Consider the following 17,839-nt stretch of genomic DNA (forward strand, 5'->3'; position numbering starts at 1 on the left):
ACTGCTGGATGGACCACCGCCTAATCCGCTCTGTCATTTCCAATGTAGCCCCAAAACAGTAGTGGCAACAGAAATGCTGCCGCAGGAAAATCAACTTTGGAGCACTAAAAGACCCTGCTAAGAAAGTCCTATTCAGCCAGCACCTCACAATTAACCTGATGATTTCCAGTGAACCGAAGACGCAGAGTGTCCACGGTGCCTGATCTGCCCTCAAGGCCTCCATAAATCGCACCTGTGAAGATACACTTGGTCACTTGACCAGGAAAAATCAAGACTGGGTGGATGAAAATGACAAGGAGATCCAGGACCTAATAAGCTGCAAGCGCAAGGCATTCTTGAGCTGGAGACAGCAACATAACTCAAGAGCAAAAAAGCAGCTCTATAGACGTCGGAAGGCCGAGTTCCAACATAAAACATGACCTAAAGAACAGATGGTGAGTGTAAAAAGTGCAGGAGATCCAACAATTAGCCGACAACCACAAGAACGGAAAGGTGCTCATCAATCAGTTCAAGTCAGCATGGATTTATGAAAGGGAAATCATGCTTGACAAATCTTCTAGAATTTTTTGAGGATGTAACTAGTAGAGTGGACAAGGGAGAACCAGTGGAAGTGGTGTATTTGGACTTTCAAAAGGCTTTTGACAAGGTCCCGCACAAGAGATTGGTGTGCAAAATTAAAGCACATAGTATTGGGGGTAATGTACTGACGTGGATAGAGAACTGGTTGGCAGACAGGAAGCAGAGAGTCGGGATAAACGGGTCCTTTTCAGAATGGCAGGCAGTGACTAGTGGGGTGCCGCAGGGCTCAGTGCTGGGATCCCAGCTATTTACAATATACATTAATGATTTAGATGAAGGAATTGAGTGTAATATCTCCAAGTTTGCGAATGACACTAAGCTGTGTGGCGGTGTGAGCTGTGAGGAGGATGCTAAGAGGCTGCAGGGTGACTTGGACAGGTTAGGTGAGTGGGCAAATGCATGGCAGATGCAGTATAATGTGGATAAATGTGAGGTTATCCACTTTGGTGGCAAAAACACGAAGGCAGAATATTATCTGAATGGTGGCAGATTAGGAAAAGGGGAGGTGCAACGGGATCTGGGTGTCATGGTACATCAGTCATTGAAAGTTGGCATGCAGGTACAGCAGGCAGTGAAGAAGGCAAATGGTATGTTGGCCTTTATAGCTAGGGGATTTGAGTATAGGAGCAGGGAGGTCTAACTGCAGTTGTACAGGGCCTTGGTGAGGCCGCACCTGGAATATTGTGTTCAGTTTTGGTCTCCTAATCTGAGGAAGGATGTTCTTGCTATTGAGGGAGTGCAACAAAGGTTCACCAGACTGATTCCCGGGATGGCAGGACTGACATATGAGGAGAGACAGGATCGACTGGGCCTGTATTCACTGGAGTTTAGAAGGATGAGAGGGGATCTCATAGAAACAATTCTGACGGGACGGGACAGGTTCGATGCTGTAAGAATGTTCCCGATGTTGGGGAAGTCCAGAACCAGGGGACACATTCTAAGGATAAGGGGTAAGCCATTTAGGATTGAGAAGAAACTTCTTCACTCAGAGAGTTGTTAACCTGTGGAATTCCCTACTGCAGAGAGTTGTTGATGCCAGTTCATTGGATATATTCAAGAGAGAGTTAGGTGTGGCCCTTATGGCTAAAGGGATCAAGGGGTATGGAGAGAAAGCAGGAAAGGGGTACTGAGGTGAATGATCAGCCATGATCTTATTGAATGGTGGTGCAGGCTCGAAGGGCCAAATGGCCTACTCCTGCACCTATTTTCTATGTTTCTATGTTTCTCGGCTAGAGAGGCAGTCAATGCCCACTGGAAGGAGCACTTCGAAGATGTACTTAACCGAGATTCTATCTTCGACGTCAGTGTCCTCGACTCCATCCCACAGCATGAAGATTTACCTCTGTGATTAGTGTGTAATAAAACTGTAAACCAGTTTGTAAAGAATGAGTTTACAATTTTGTTACACAGAGAGCACAGAGGAAATCTTTCCACATGATGATTAAAACTATCTCCAAAAAGTGCGAGTCACCATACCACAGTGTGCAAAATCATGGCAGAGTTTTGAGTTATATTGTTTCACTTAAAACTTGTCGTTTCTGAGAACTGGCTGAGGCCTGGTTGAACCAATGCAACCAGTCAAATTAGCACATCTTTAAAACATCTTACTGTTGCTGGTGGTGATACAAGATGCAGTAGACTTTCTGACTCAAGCGTCTAATGTAGTCAAAACAAATTTACATCATTCCCTCATAGCATGACAGAGTTCAATTTGGTTGTTTGATTTGTCAATCGCCGACCCATCAATGCCAAAAAACTGATATGTTCCCTTTATGTTCAGCCACAAAAAAGAACGGCAGGAAAAAAGCAATTTGCCATATGGTTTCATATTTTCTCATCGACGAGTTGTAATTAAGCCGTGGAGGGTATGCGTCATTTCAATTAAGTTAAGGAACCCACATCAGGCCAATAGTCCCAACGTGAATAATTAGCAATGTAGAAGAAATCTGAGATTACCCAATATCGAAGGAGCACATTTGAGGTTAAAATCGTGTGATCAGCACAAAGCAGCAGGCCTTCCAGACAATCTGGATGCAGTTGTCTAAAAGAGATCATTTGAGTAAACCCATCTGACCAAAACTAGCCTTCGGAAAAGTAAACCAGGGGAGGCCAGAACAAAAATCAATATAAGCAGTCCTTAAATCTGTGCGTCAGTAGATTTGACTTTGCTGCAAATATTTATAAATCTGAGCTCTTTGGAGTTTAAAGGGACATAAATCTCTTTTATGCATTTTTTTATTATTATTGGCCTGTTGTTCATGTTTGTTACAACTCAGGAAAACCCAATATTTCATGACAAGAGTTAGTTACAAAGTAATGTCAGCAAAGCTGGAGCATTCAGTAGTTCAGAGCTGTGTTAATGTTAGCCAACTATTGTGCCTTGACATTATAAACCTTTTGATGCTGTCATTTATCACCATAGTGGGAACATATGAACATGGTACAGCACCAGCATATTTTGCCAGCAGCCAATCAGTCATCCATTCTCAAGCTAAGCATCTTCCCATATTAGGTCAACTTCATCTCCTGAGCTGTGTTTACAGCAAGAATGCAAATTCTCAGGTTCTGTTTGAATTATGCAGCCAGGTCAGGGAGTATAGCATATCTTTAACATTTGGTCATTACTGACCTTCCACAATAGATTCCACTGATTAATGTAGATGGCTGCTATGGTGAGGATGGGGGGCAGGGGGTGAACATAAGAACATAAGAAATAGAAGCAGGAGTAGGCCATTTGGCCCCTCGAGCCTGCTCCACCATTTAATAAAATCATGGTTGATTTGATCATGGACTCAGTTCCACTTCTCTGCCCGTTCCCCATAACCCTTTATTCCCTTATCGCTCAAAAATCTGTTTATCTCCACCTTAAATATAGTCAATAATCCAGCCTCCACAGCTCCCTGGGGCAGAGAATTCCACAGATTTACAACCCTTTGAGATAAGAAATTCCTTCTCATCTCAGTTTTAAATGGGCGGCCCCTTATTCTGAGACTATGTCCCGTAGTTTTAGTTTCCCCTGTGAGTGGAAATATCCTCTCTGCATCCACCTTGTCAAGCCCTCTCATTATCTTATATGTTTCGATAAGATCACCTCTCATTCTTCTGAACTCCAATGTGTATAGGCCCAACCTACTCAACCTATCTTCATAAGTCAACCCCCTCATCTTTGGAACCAACCTAGTGACCCTTTTCTGAACAGCCTCCAATGCAGGAATATTCTTCCTTAAATACGGAGACCAAAACTGTACACAGTACTCGAGGTCTGGCCTCACTAATACCCTGTACAGTTGTAGCAGGACTTCTCTGCTTTTATACTCTATCCCCCTTGCAATACAGGCCTACATTCCATTTGCCTCCCTGGTTACTTGCTAAACCTGCATACTAACTGTTGTGTTTCATGCACAAGGACCCCAAGGCCCCTCTGTACAGCAGCACTTTGCAATTTTTCTCTATTTAAATCATAACTTGCTTTTCGATTTTTTTCTATCAAAGTGGATTACCTCACATTTTTCCACATTATACACCATCTGCCAAATTTTTGCCCACTCACCTAACCTGTCTATATCCCTTTGGGTGGAATCACCTGGCAATTTCCAAAACTCTGGGAAAATGTAATCGTTTCTTTCTTTCTATCAATATATTTGCACCTTTGTTTTATGATCGCTGTTTTGCTAAAAATGCTTTAATCAAACTAATGTACTAATTGCAATTGTTATTTTTTATTCATTCACAGGATGTGGACGTCATTGGCAAGGCCAGCGGAGTGAATGTTTAAGCTGGTGGATGGGCTGCCAATTAAGCGGGCTGCTTTGTCCTGGATGGTGCCAAGCTTCTTAAATGTTGTTGGAGCTGCACTCATCCAGGCAGGTGGAGAGTCCATCACACTCCTGACTTGTGGCTTGTAGATCATGGAAAGGCTTTGGGGAGTCAGGAGGTGAGTCACTCGCCACAGAATACCCAACCTTTGACCTGCTCTTGTAGCCACAGTATTTATGTGGCTGGTCCAGTTAAGTTTCTGGTCAATGATGTTGATGGTGAGGAATTCGGTGATGGTAATACCATTGAATGTCAAGGGATGGTGGTTAGACTCTCTTTGAGATGGTGATTGCCTGACACTTGTGTGGTTTGAATGTTACTTGCCACTTATCAGCCCAAGCCTGAATGGCATCCAGGTCTTGCTGCATGTGGATACAATTTTAAAGGAGGTGCAGCAACATAGAGACCTGAGAGTCTACATACACCAATCTTTTAAGGTGTCAGGACAAACTGTTAAAAAGCCCTTGGCTTTATAAAAAGAGGCATAGACCAAAATTTTCCCGAAAAAAAATGGGTGGGTTTGGAGCGTGGGGGCAGTTAAAGTGTTAAAAATGGGATACCTGACCTGATCCACCTCCAATCCGCCCACGTCCAGTTTTGCCAGAGTCGGGACAGGGGTGGGACAGGGTGACCAACCTGCTCCCAGGAGGCATAACTTCAATTTAAATATTGTAATGAGGTTGGAAGCCTCTTTTTCCCCATCTATTTTGTCCCAATCTTCTATCCTGCCCCCCACCTCCCGCCAACCCCCACCCCGATCCCTGGCCGACACCTCTGCCGATCCCCGACGCCGGCAGATCTTCTTCCCCCAGCCCCCCCACTGATCCCTGACTGATTGCCGACCCCCATCCCACGATCTCACCCCGGAGTGGCGCCTCACTTCGGAGGCCTACCCGCCCACAGCCAGCCAGCCTCTCAATCTGGCTGGCTGCCGGCGGGAATCCAAGGCCTCGTTTTCAAATCAGGCCCTGTCGTTAAAGACAGCAGGGCCTGGGGATATCCTGCCTCCCGGGTTTCCTGCCTGCCGACCCAAACCCGCCTCCTTTGAAAATATTCTGGCCATAGAGTACAAAAGCAAGGAAGTTATGCTAAACCTTTATAAATCACTGGATAGGCCTCAGCCAGAGTATTGTGTCTAATTCTGGACACCACACTTTAGGAAGGATGTCAAGGCCTTGGAGAGGGTGCAGGGGAGATTTACCAGAATGCAGCCAGGAAAGAGGACTTCATTTATGCTGATAGAAGAGAAAAGAAGTAATTGTTCTTCTTAGAACAGAGGGGAGATTTAATAAAGGTGTTCAAAATTATGAAGCGTTTGGATAGAATAAATGAGGAGAAACTGTTTCCATTTGCGGGTGGTAACCAGAGAACACAGATTTAAGATAATTGGCAAAAGAACCAGGAGAGAGAGAGGAGGAGAAAAAAAATTATGCAGTGAGTTGTTATTGATATATCCTTACTATACAGTATAAATGCACACGAGGCCCATACTTGAGAGAAGGTCACTCTGTGACCAGTTATCTTTATTACCAAGACCTCAAGTGATGAAGGTGGGTGGAGCTTCCCCTTTTAAACCTGAAAGTCCAGGTTAGGAGTGTCTCCCACAAATTCACCCCCTTGTGGTCAATGTTCTCAAGGTGTACAACTTAGGTCAGCTTATACATGGGTTACAATGATAGTTGAATACATGACATCACCTCCCCCACAAAGTCTTATTGGGATCACAGGTTAAGTCTCTCTGGTGGTTTACGCTCCCTTGTAGAGCGCCTGAGTTGGGGCTCCGGTTGTTGGGCGCTGGCCTGAGTGTCTGCTGTTTGCGGTGCCTCAGGTCTGTCCGGACTGCCCACAGTGACTGGGCTCTCCTCCACTTGGTTCTGGTGTTCGGTCACCTGTGGTGGAGTAAACTCGACGTCGTGTTCTTCCTCTGCTTCTTCTATGGGGTTGCTGAACCTCCTTTTAGTTTGATCCACGTGTTTCTCTGATTTGTCCATTGGTAAGTTTAACTACCAGAATCCTATTCCCTTTTTGGCAATCACAGTGCCTGCAAGCCATTTGGACCCTGCAGCCTAGTTAAGGACAAAAACAGGGTCATTGACATCAATACATCGCACCCTCGCATTCCTGTCATGGTAGTCACATTGTGACTGACGCCTGCTCTCAATAATTTTTTTCATAGTGGGGTGTATAAGGGATAACCCGGTTTTGAGCATCCTTTTCATTAGCAGCTCTGCGGGTGGAACCTCTGTGAGCAAGTGTGGTCGGGATCTATTGGCCAACAGGAGGTGTGATAAGCGCCTTTGTAGGGAACCCCCTTGGATTCTGAGCATCCCCTGTTTGATTATCTGCACTGTTCATTCCGCCTGGCCGTTTGAGGCCGGCTTGAACGGTGCCGTTCTGACATGGTTGATTCCATTGCCTGCCATGAAGTCGTGGCATTCAGTGCTTGTGAAGCACGGGCCATTGTCGCTGACCAAGACATTGCCCGTAGACTTTCTACCATGGCAGAGGATGTGCTTGAATTTAAAATGGCACACTCAATCCATTTGGAGTAGGCGTCTACTACAATCAAAAACATTTTTCTCATGAAAGGACCTGCGTAGTCCACATGGATGCATGACCATGGCTTGGCGGGCCAGGACCAGGGGCTAAGGGGGGCTTCCAGCTGAGCACACGTCTTACACCTGCGAACACAAAGTTCCAGGTCTGCATCTATCCCTGGCCACCAAACGTGTGACCTGGCAATTGCCTTCATCATGACAATGCCCAGGTGCTCATTGTGAAGTTCTCTGATAAACACCTCTCTGCCCCTCTGGGGCATGACTACTCGGTTTCCCCACAGTAGGCAATCAGCATGAATCGAGAGTTCATCCTTGCGCCTATGAAACGATTTAAATTCCTCAGGGCATTGCCCCGTATGTGGCTGCCCAGTCCCCATTCAGGACACATTTCTTAACTAAAGACAGTAGCGGGTCTTTATTTGTCCAGACTTTAATCTGACGGGCTGTCACAGGTGAGCCTTCGCTTTCGAAAGCTTCAACAGCCATGACCATCTCAGCTCAGTTGCCCCCTCAGTGGTGGCTAGTGGGAGCCTGCTGAGTGCATCGGCGCAGTTTTCAGTGCCCGGTTTGTGCCGAATTGTGTAGTCATAGGCGGCTAACGTAAGTGCCCACCTCTGTATGCGGACCGATGCATTCGCATTTATGGCCTTGTTGTCGGCCAAAAGGGACGTTAGGGGTTTGTGATCTGTCTCCAGCTCAAATTTCCTGCCAAACAGATACTGGTGCATTTTTTTTACTGTCTATACACATGCTAGTGCTTCCTTTTCTACCAGCCCTTTCTGCCTGGAACAGACTTCTGGAGGCATAAGCTATCGGCTGTAACTGACCATTGGCATTCACATGCTGCAACACACACCCAACCCCATAGGATGACGCATCGCACGTTAGAACAAGTTTTTTACACGGGTCATATAATGTTAACAGTTTGTTGGAGCATAACAAGTTGCGTGCTCTATCAAAAGTCCTTTCTGGGCTGTCCCCCCAGACCCAATCGCGCCCTTTGCATAGGAGCACATGTAGCGGCTCTAACAGCATGCTCAATTTGGGAAGAAAGTTACCAAAATGGTTCAGGAGCCTCAGGAACGAACACAGCTCCGTCGTGTTACAGGGTCTGGGTGCTCCCTGGATCGCTTCCTTTTTGGACGCAGTGGGTCTGATCCCGTCTGCTGCTACCCTTCTCCCCAGGAATTCTACCTCTGGAGCTAAGAAGACGCACTTCGCCTTTTTCAGTTGCAGCCCTACCCGGTCCAGTCTGCATAGAACCTCCTCCAGGTTGTGGAGGTGTTCTTCAGTATTGCGACCCGTGATGAGAATGTCGTCTTGAAAAACCACCGTCCTTGGAATCGACTTGAGGAGGCTTTCCATATTTCGCTGAAAGATCGCGGCGGCCGAACGAATCCCGAACGGACATCTGTTATACTCAAACAACCCCTTGTGTGTCGTGATGGTGGTCAGCTTCTTCGACTCACTCGCCAGCTCCTGGGTCATGTAAGCTGAGGTCAGGTCCAATTTTGAAAATGTTTGCCACCGGATAGCATCGCAAAGAGGCCCTCCGCTCTCGGTAGCGGGTACTGGTCTTGGAGAGACACCCGATTGATGGTGGTCTTGTAATCACCACTTATCCTGACCGACCCATCCACCTTGAGCACCGGCACGATTGGGTTCGCCCAGTCACTGAATTCGACTGGTGAGATGAAGCCTTCCCTCAGCAGGCGGTCCAATTCGCATTCTATCTTTTCCCACATCACGTACGGCATCGCTCTGGCCTTGTGGTGTACTGGCCTGGCGTCCGGGTTTATGTGAATCACTGCCTTGGCTCCCATGAAAGTGCCGATGCCGGGTTGAAATAATGAGTCAAATTTGTCCAGGACGTGTGAGCATGATATTCACTCTACAGAAGAAATTGCATTGACATCGTCCCATTTCCAGTTCATGACAGCAAGCCAACTCCTCCCCAGTAGTACGGGACAGTCCCCCGGGACAATCCAGAGTGGCAACCTGTTCTCCGAATCTTTGTGGGTCACGACTACCCGTAGCAGTGCGTCAATCGGCAATAATTTTGGCCTCCTGGCCTTGGACACCCACAACCTTTCGAACTGTTTGATACTCATCAGGGACTGGCTGGCCCCCGTGTCTAGCTCCATTAATACTGGGATGCCATTGAGGAGCACTTTCATCATTATCGGTGGCGTCCTGGTATATGAACTATATATGTGCTCCACATGAACTCACTGAACTTCAGATTCCAGCGATTTCCCCCAGTATTCAGTTGGCCTCGTAGGGCTTACATCGGGCCCATCCTCCTCGTACATCAATGCAGGCTTCCTGCACATACGCGTCAAGTGACCGCTGACGTTGCAGTTTCTGCAGGTATATTGCTGATACCTGCAATCTCTGGCTGGGTGTTTGCCTCCACACCTCCAGCATGGGCTGGAGGCCCCGTTGTTGGAAACAAAAGGTCCATTATCAGTCGATCGTCTCTGACTCTCTCTGTAACTGTCCTTAAGCGCACCATTAACAGGTGTTGATGGTCCCATTACTGGCCACATTGTCCATTGCTATGGCATGAATCGCCGTTCAGCTCACCATTGTCTCTGTTGAATTCCCTCTTTGGGTTCGACTACATGCTGGGGCATGTCTGATTGCCCTTGTCTGCCTAGAGAACTGTGTGCCGCGTTAACAATGTTGACTCCCTGGTCATTTGCCGCATTTGAGCCAAGGTTTTTGTCATACATCATTCTGGTCTCTTCCTCCCCTGAGATAAATGTCTGGGCTACCAGAGCCGCCGCTTCCAAGGTCAAGTCTTTGGTCTCAATCAGTTTCCTGAAAACCCCAGCGTGTCCGATGCCCTCAATAAAAAAGTCTTGCAGCATCTCCGCTCTGCATGCATCTGTGAACATACATAGGCTCGCCAGTCGCCAGAGATCTGCCACGAAGTCTGGGACGCTTTGCTCTTTTCGCCGGATGCGTGTAAAACCGGTGTCTCGCCTTGTGCATGCTGCTCGCTAGTTTAAGGTGTTCCCCGATCAACTTACTCAGCTCTTCGAACGTCTTGTCCATCGGCTTCTCTGGCGCTAGAAGGTCCTTCATCAGGGGGTACATTCTAGATCCACAAACCGTCAGGAGATGAGCCCTGCGTTTGTCGGCCGAATCCTGTCCCAACCATTCCTTAGTGACAAAACTTTGCTGTAGTCTCTCAATAAAGTCGTCCCAATCATCACCAGCACAGTACCTCTCTTCTGTGCTGCTAGTGGCCATGCTCGCGTCGCCAATGATATGTCCTTACTATACAGTATAAATGCACACGTGGCCCATACTTGAGAGAAGGTCACTCTGTGACCAGTTATCTTTATTACCAAGACCACAAGAGATGAAGGTGGGTGGAGCTTCCCCTTTTATACCTGAAAGCCCAGGTTAGGAGTGTCTCCCACAAGTTCACCCCCTTGTGGTCAATGTTCTCAAGGTGTACAACTTAGGTCAGCTTATACATGGGTTACAATGATAGTTGAATACATGACAGTTATGATCTGGAATTCACTGCCTAAAAGGGTTGTGGAAGCAGATTCAATAGTAACTTTCAAAAGGGAATTGGATATACAGTTAAAAATGAAAAAATTGCAGAGCTATGAGGAAAGAGCAGGGGAGTGGGATTAATTGGATAGCTCGGGTAGGGTATTTAACAGGCAGCCAATCCGATACCACCCGCTTTCCTGCCTGCCAGAGTTGTAAGATACTCCCAATGAATGTTACTGGAGAATGTAGCAAATGTATCTTGTTATATCCACTCGCTGTGTGAGACCTTTGTGTCTATAGCATGAGCACAATATAACCTCTGTGCAGTGTTTGTCAGTGTTTGCAGCACCTCAATGCTGTAGAACACTGACAGTATAACTGTCAAAAAAAGGTTGGCCATGGTCCCTTTAAGGAAACCGGCTGATGATGTGTCATCAGATGACGTCATCAGACTCGCTTCCTGTTAATTGGCCAAGAACTTCGCAGGGTGGGATTAACAAACCCAATCAAGGGAAAATTGTGTGGAGAGGGTGGGATAGATCTAGGAGCACGTTCCCGACCTGCCGCCAATGCTGCCCGCACCAGACTCGCCACTGTTGGCGAAATCGCGGCCACTGTCTGGGTTTGCATATGAAGATTGGCCACTTGGGTGAAATACAACAACAACTCGTATTTATATAGGATACAGGACAGCTGGTAGCACCTGTAAATCCATCCCCCAACACTGAAGAGGAGGGGAAAGCCAAAAATGAAAATCAAAATGTCATGCTGCAGCTGATATCTCCAATCTGTCACTGTGCTGCCAATGAACAGGTCAAGGATTAAGCTGTGTTTTCAGAGCAGGTCATACAGGAGTGTTGCAATAAGTGTACTCGATGTCCCTAGTATAGTGACAATGCTGCTTTAGAACCATGCTAAAAATAAACAGGAGCAACATTTCATCAAAACATTCCACAGATCCACTGAGATAACACACATACTGGTTTTGGTGAACACACCACGATACTGGGAAAAATGTCTTCATTTTAAAAATTCTGATATTTCCCTTTTACCACATACAGAAAATAAACCAAAAGAAATAAGCAATCGTGTGTATTAAATGGAATTTACAGGCAGTTGAACTGTGTTCAAGCAAAACATGTTTCCATCACACGAAGTAAAGCCAAGGGGGGAGAAATTCAACTTGCGCCCAGAATGAGAAGCAGAGCAATTGCTCCGTGCTCTGGACTGGCTGGCCTGAGGTCTGAGCCAAATTCGGCATCAGGCCTTATTGACTGGGAGCACCAATCGGGCATCTCAATGGTGCACCCCAGTCGCGCCTTACCAATTCCATCCGGCTCCAATGCAGATCTGGCCCACGGGTAGTTGAGGTACAGATCAGCCAGGATCTGATTGAAAGGTGGAGGAGGCACAAGGGGCTGAATGGTCTACTCCTGTTCCTAGGTAGCTCCTGGTTGGAAGGAGGAGACCGAAGCCAAGGCGGGGGCAAGCCTGGGTCAGTCGCGGGCCAAAGGAATTTGGTGGAGCCAGGAGCTCCACAAGAATATACAGTCATTTGAAAAATGTTTTGTGTGCTTTTTTTTGAGCGATCAGGTAAATTTGGAAGCAATGATTTGGTGACACGACACATGGGGCTAGCTTTTGAGCTTATTGCCCAAAAATGGGTGTTATTTCCGGCGTGGGCAGTGAAAAAGGGTTTTCAGATCGCTGGCTTCTCGTCCATTCTCAAAACACCTCGTTTACATTTTTACAAATGGGCATTACCGTGAGCGATATCAAATGGACAGTAGTGTTAAATTCTTTTGACCTTCTGCCGTAAACTGTGGCCATCCTTAGCAGCGGTATGGCAATGCCCGATTCCCGCAATTCAGGAAGTCAAGGGTCATCATGACATGCGCAGAAGAGGAGAAAGAGAGAGAGGGAGCTCAGAGGCACTGAAAGTGTGTGTGGCTGTGATGTGTGCTTATCTGGTGTTGTGGGAGGCACGACGGAGATTCACCAATAGCAAAAAGCCTACTAACCACCAAGAACATAGTTGGCACCGAGTTTTTGTCCAACAAATAAGATATAACATGGAAGGGATGGAGGAGGCCCTGGAGCTGGTAGCCAGGAACAGTGACAGCAGAGGGTTCCCAGTGGTCCCTGAGCACGGCACTCCACCCCTAGGTTCCGCACCACCACTGCGAATGACAGATGAGAGCAAGGACCAAGATCCTGCTTCTGCATCAGAGAATGTTGCCCCCTCGGCACCCCCCGCTAATGTACCCGTGCATCCACCGCATTTGCCTTCAGCCCCTCCAATGAGGCACCGTCTGAGGAGCTCCTCGGCCAGATGCCGTGGAGCGAGGAGGGGAAGGGATAGCGATGGGGAGAAGAAGGGGAGGGGGGAAGGAAAGTGAGGTGCATGTGTGCAGGTGATGACTGTGTTATATCTCCATCGGGGTGTATGCAATTTGTTGCAATGTATGGGGCCTGGGGACCATGCTCCTGCTTTGCCTTTGTATTCTGTGTTGCTGGACATGTTGACCATGTGATTTATGCCAATGGTGGAAAAAGTGGGATGTGGGCAGGGGTTGGGTGTTATTGGCTGTGTCACTTATGATTTCAGACCAATGTTGGTATCAAACTTTTGTTATTGAACATAACCTTGTTGCGCATTGTCTCTGATAGCTGGACCGTTACACACTGGTGATTCCTTACCGTGAAAGGGTTAAATACAATTTTACATCAATCAACGTAAACTTTAACTGGCACCAAGGTGATGGGCACCATTGATGTCTGAGCTGCACACACACAGCAGTGTGTCAGCATTGTCACTCACATCAGAGCTCTTTCAGGCAAATCTTTCCGATATCAGCTCCTCACGTAAGAGTGGGATTTAACAAATGCCAGCCACACCGCTGGCGTCCATCCGGTTAGTTCCACTTTTTGTGGGCGGTTTTTTGAGCGGGCGATATTCTGGGCGATAAGTGTGCGAGGTGGTGAAATTGATGGTGGGCGATCTCCATGGTCACTAGTTTGGGTAAATATGCTCTTTATGACAAAAAACTGTCGCCGGGCGTTATTATTGAATTTCGGTGTTAAGTCCATGAGGAAAGTAACACTGGGCGATAATATGGGCATTGAAATCACCCATTCTGCTGATTCTACCCAAAAAATGTGGGCGGGTGGTAATATTTTTTCTTGGCATTACGCACATGGGGAAAATACCGCTCGGCGATAAGTCTCCTAAAATAGCCCGTCAGTTTCCATTTTGTGCCAAAATGGGCGCTATCTGGGCGTTATACTTCATTTCAGCGGTTAAATGGGTGTTAAGTGGGCATTAAGCAGGCAAAAAAAGTGGAGGTTCTAGCCCATGGACTTTATAAGCCTGGGCCCTGAATTTCTCAGATCTACTGTCACCACGCCACCATAACTTAGGACCTGTGACAGAAAACCTGTTTACACATATAAACAAAGGTGCAGTGGCAGAAAATCCAAGGAAATTCAGGGCCATGATGATTATATGAAAGGGCTGTGGGAGGTAAGGTTTTAAAGTCCTGAGAATGAACGAGTTAGAGTAGGAGATGTTAAGAGTCTCTGGGGTAGAAATTTAGCGCTGCCCAAAACGAGTCGCACCTACCTCTCCTGATGTGTTGTCGCCGCCGCTGTGGATGAGGTGGCCTCCTGCACGAAATTCAGCTCTTTGTCAATTTTTTCGAGCGGACTGGAAGTCGGTCATAATGGGGGCGGAAGTGCGTCGGTGAGCACACTAGAGGGGTGGAAGTGGAGGCAGGACAGAGTCTCGCCGCTGTCAGTCATCAGCGTGGCAGCACAGTGCTCCCACCCCTTTATTGGCCGCACACCATGTCGCACACACTGAAAACACAGTGTACCGACAGAAAAAGCTGTTGGGGGAAACCGCTCAGCAGCCTGAGGATTTTTGTAGCTAAGTTTCAGTGGAGGTGTGGGAGATCGGCAGTGCGCTCTTAGATGACGTACTTGGGAGGGGATGGCCGCAGCGGGGTGGAAGTGGAACCACCGGAAAAAACACCAAGGTGAATTTCACAAGCGGCGGCCATTCGACTCCGCCACTTTCCAGCGGTAAGAGCTCTTTTCAGGATGCTGAATTTCGGCCTCTCTATTTTAACATAGTGAAGGTATGGGGGGAAGAAAACGAGAGTTCAGAAGCACATTGATCACAGTAGTATTAACAAAGATAGAGAGAGGCAAAGAGGATTGTGATGGAGAGAGAAAGATTGTAAGCTCGAAGTAATAAGGTAATTGCATCGCCGACAACGGGCTTTTCTCGTCCATGAGTGTCACAGAGGTGTTAGAAACAGCTCTCCGGATATGGGAGAGTATTCAGACAGTCTTACAAAGAATTAAAAGTTGTTGAAAGAAAATAAATATTTCACGCAAAACAGGAAACTGAGCTTCTTGAAGGCAGCTTTAACAATGGAAGAGATACGGGAATACTACCTGGGGTCAGAGGACATAGAGAGATCAAGAATGCTGATAAGCCAAGAAGAAGTAAAGTCAGCAAAGGTAAAAAGTTGCAGCTGTTAGACTTATAAGCACCATGAAACAATGACACGGTAAATTTCTGTCTTCACTAACTGGACGGTAATCTCGCGGAACAGATCACCCATCCTTTGTAGAACTTGCCTGATTTTTATTCCATCTTTTTTGCTTCTCTCTATCTTTAGTAATACTACTGTGATCAATGTGCTCTGGAACTCTCTTATTCTTCCTCCCTATATCTTCATTGTGTTAAAATTGAGACTCTTAATACAGTGTCTCTGAAGAATTGAAAGAAACAAGATTATCAGGGGCAACAGGAAGATCAAGATATACTGATTCAGCTGCTGCAGTGTTAGAGGAATGGAAACATTGTGCTTTTGATTGCATGCGAACTGAAGAGATCTGGAATAAAATCATCAGAAAAAGAGTAAACGATGCTGGATGATGAATGGAGGTCATTGATTTGAAGAAGGAACAGAGAGAGGAGAGTTGTGGAACAGTATAATAATATACCAGGACATGCCACTGAAGTAAATGATGTGAATTAATTCAAAAGGCAATTAAATTATGCTTCTGGCCAGAGAGGGATTGCAGATGGTGTGAGGAAGTTCCAATCAAAAAAGGATAGGGTTGTTGGGCAAGTGGCCTTTTCCTGTTGCTACAAATTCTTATGAGAATCAAGACGATGGGGCAGTCCTGATACCGCCTGGAAAAGGTTTGCGCCTCAGTCAGAGTGTGGGGCAGAGCGCTAAGGGAGGCGTTACATACCTCTCTTAAGGTGCTAGGCCGGCTTAGCATGCGAAAATCCAGAGCTAAACCAGCCGGCATCGGAGCATTCTAAGAGAGGTCTGGGGAGAAAAAAAACCTGAAAAAACCCACCAAAAACATTCCCCAAAAAGACCTAACGCCACCACTACATAAATCACAAAAAAAAAACATTCACACTTACCTGAGGTCAACATTACTTACTTCTCTGCAGTTTGGACCACCCGTTCTCACAGGTGGTCCCTGAATGTCGCTCGACGCAGCGCTACGGATTGGACGGGAGACAAAAATGGATTCGGTGTTGTAAGCAGGGGGGGGTTGCACAATGGCTCGCCTTTTCTGGGTGGTTCTGCTCCGTGCCCCACCAAAACCGGCCCCGAAAACCCCGACAAGGTGATGGAAGCTGGCCCAGAATAGCTCACTGCCGCCATTGCCACCTCTCCGTCGCAAAAACAGAGGCAGACAGCAGCCGAAAATCCAGCCCTTTAAATTTGCAGTTCTTTTGTAGCACAATAGTACCAAAGGATTTGCTAAGCTACTGACTTCAGACTTTCAAAATGCATTTGACTGTTTATTTTCAACATCTGGAGAGTCTGACTGTGAAAAAGAATCCACTCTGATCCCTACTAAGTAAAATGCTAACATAGGTCACAATGTTAACACAGGAAGATTGCGACAAGTTCGAATAGTTTAGTCAGGAGAACAGGGGTGAATACGTTTGCTTACGATAGCATAACTCACACTACAAACATTTTTGACAAGATACCAAATATTTGATGTGTGAGTAGACTTAATGGCTTAAAGTACAATTGCTTCACACTAACTGGGGAACAGTACAAATGGTGAAAGGTTGGGTGGCATATGCCAGCATATTGAACTTTCACTACTTGGAGATGAATTTGAATCAGCCAGATTGATGCGATGAAACTCTTTCTTGTATGTTGGCTATGAGACAAGACTGGAGCTCTGTGCAAGTGATCAAAGTGACCCCACAAACAAAATGTTACAACCATCCAGTATTGTAGCGCCAGCTCCTGACTTGACTCTTTCCATTGCCATAATGGCTGTTGTGACAGACAAAGGTTACACAGGCAGATAGGGAATGGGAGACCAACAGGAAGAGCAGTGGAAGAAAGGTAGTGCAGGCGTCCCTGCGGTCATCCCCCTCCAAAACAGATACACCGCTTTAGGTACTGTTGGGGGGGATGATTCATTAGGGGAGGGCAGCAGCAGCCAAGTTCATGGCACCATGGTGACTTTTCTGCACAGGAGGGCAGGAAGAAGAGTGGGAGAGCTATAGTGGTAGGGGATTCTATTGCAAGAGGAATAGATAGATGTTTCTGCGGCCGCAATCGAGATTCCAGGATGGTATGTTGCCTCCCTGGTGCAAGGGTCAAGGAAGTCTCAGAGCGACTGCAGGACATTTTGGAGGGGGAGGGTGAACAGCCAGTTGTCGAGGTGCATATAGGTACCAACGATATAGGTAAAAAAACAGGATGAGGTCCTACAAGCTGAATTTAGGGAGCTAGGAGTTAAATTAAAAAGTAGGACCTCAAAAGTAGTAATCTCAGGATTGCTACCAGTGCCACGTGCTAGTCAGAGTAGAATTAGCAGGATAGCTCAGATGAATATGTGGCTTGAGGAGTGGTGCAGAACGGAGGGATTCAAATTGCTGGGACATTGGAACCGGTTCTGGGGGAGGTGGGACCAGTACAAACTGGACGGTCTGCACCTGAGCAGGACCGGAACCAATGTCCTAAGGGGAGTGTTTGCTAGTGCTGTTGGGGAGGGGTTAAAATAATATGGAAGGGGGATGGGAACCTATGCAGGAAGACAGAGGGAAGTAGAATGGGGGCAGAAGCAAAAGGTAGAAAGAAGAAAAGTAAAAATGGAGGACAGAGAAACCCAAGGCAAAAATCAAAAAGGGCCACATTACAGCAAAACTCTTAAGGGGCAAAGTGTGTTAAAAAGACAAGCCTGAAGGCTCTGTGCCTCAATGCAAGGAGTATTCGGAATAAGGTGGACGAATTAACTGCGCAGGCAGCAATTAACGAATATGATATAATTGGCATCACGGAGACATGGCTCCAGGGTGACCAAGGCTG

The sequence above is a fragment of the Pristiophorus japonicus genome, chromosome 9, assembly GCF_044704955.1.
Source record: "Pristiophorus japonicus isolate sPriJap1 chromosome 9, sPriJap1.hap1, whole genome shotgun sequence".
Classification (NCBI taxonomy): domain Eukaryota; kingdom Metazoa; phylum Chordata; class Chondrichthyes; family Pristiophoridae; genus Pristiophorus; species Pristiophorus japonicus.